Source organism: Castor canadensis, chromosome 9 (genome assembly GCF_047511655.1).
Source record: "Castor canadensis chromosome 9, mCasCan1.hap1v2, whole genome shotgun sequence".
NCBI classification, from domain to species: Eukaryota; Metazoa; Chordata; class Mammalia; order Rodentia; family Castoridae; genus Castor; species Castor canadensis.
In genome coordinates, this window is record NC_133394.1 from 51,990,393 (window position 1) to 51,991,385 (window position 993).

Here is a 993-nt window from a genome sequence, read left to right on the forward strand (position 1 = left end):
AGTTCTCAAGACCCCATCTCAAGATATCCAACACAAGAAAAGCGCTGGCAGAATGGCTCAAGTGCATTCTACAGTGCCTGCCTAGCAAATGTGAGGCCCTGAGTTCAAACCCCAATACTTCTCCTCCACAAAACAGAGGGCCACAGAAAGACTGTGATCACCCAATGGATGGAAGAACATGTGTGGCTAAGAACGACTCTGGGGTCCACATGGCAGGGTTCAAGGTCTGCATGTTCCACCTTCTCTCTCTGATCTTGCCTCAGCTATGTGCAGTGTCTTCTGTCTCTATTTTCTCCCTTGTAAATTGTGGACAATAACTGAGTCTGTGTGACAATATCCTCCCAAGAGCAGATCAGATAATATTTCTCTGGCATTTAGTGATAACATGCTGATTTGCTAGATGATGATCATGTTGATAACACATAGTTTGTACAGATTGTATTTAGAGCCGTGAAACTGGTAAGACCCTAAAGACAGTGAGTATAGATAGAAAAGAGAAGTGCTCTAAGTACTATTCTGTATCTGCTCCTTTTAGAAGACAACACAATCTTGAGAACTAGCAAAGGAGACAAAACTGAAGCAGCTGGGGAGGTAGAAGGAAAACCAGGAAAGCACCTTCACAAAGGCAAAGGGAAGATAGTCTTTCAAGAGTGGATAATCAATTGAGTAAAATGATACTAAGGAAAATAAGGACTTGAAATTGATCAATGGATTTAGCAAAGTGAAAATATTTCATAATGGTGGCAACAATGGTTTCATAGACACTGTGTATGTCCTTATGATACCTTAAACAATTGTGTGTGAGCAGGTGAATGGGCAGGTGTTTGTCTGTGACAGTATATATGATTTGAATTGGGCCAATGAGAAATGGCTGATATTTTCAAGGAGACTGTGAGAAGATTGTACACTTCCCTCAGAAAGCTAATGGGAAAGATGCCATTGCCTGGACTAAGAAACCCAGGATCCCTGGAGGCTGTTGGAAGATATCTTGCA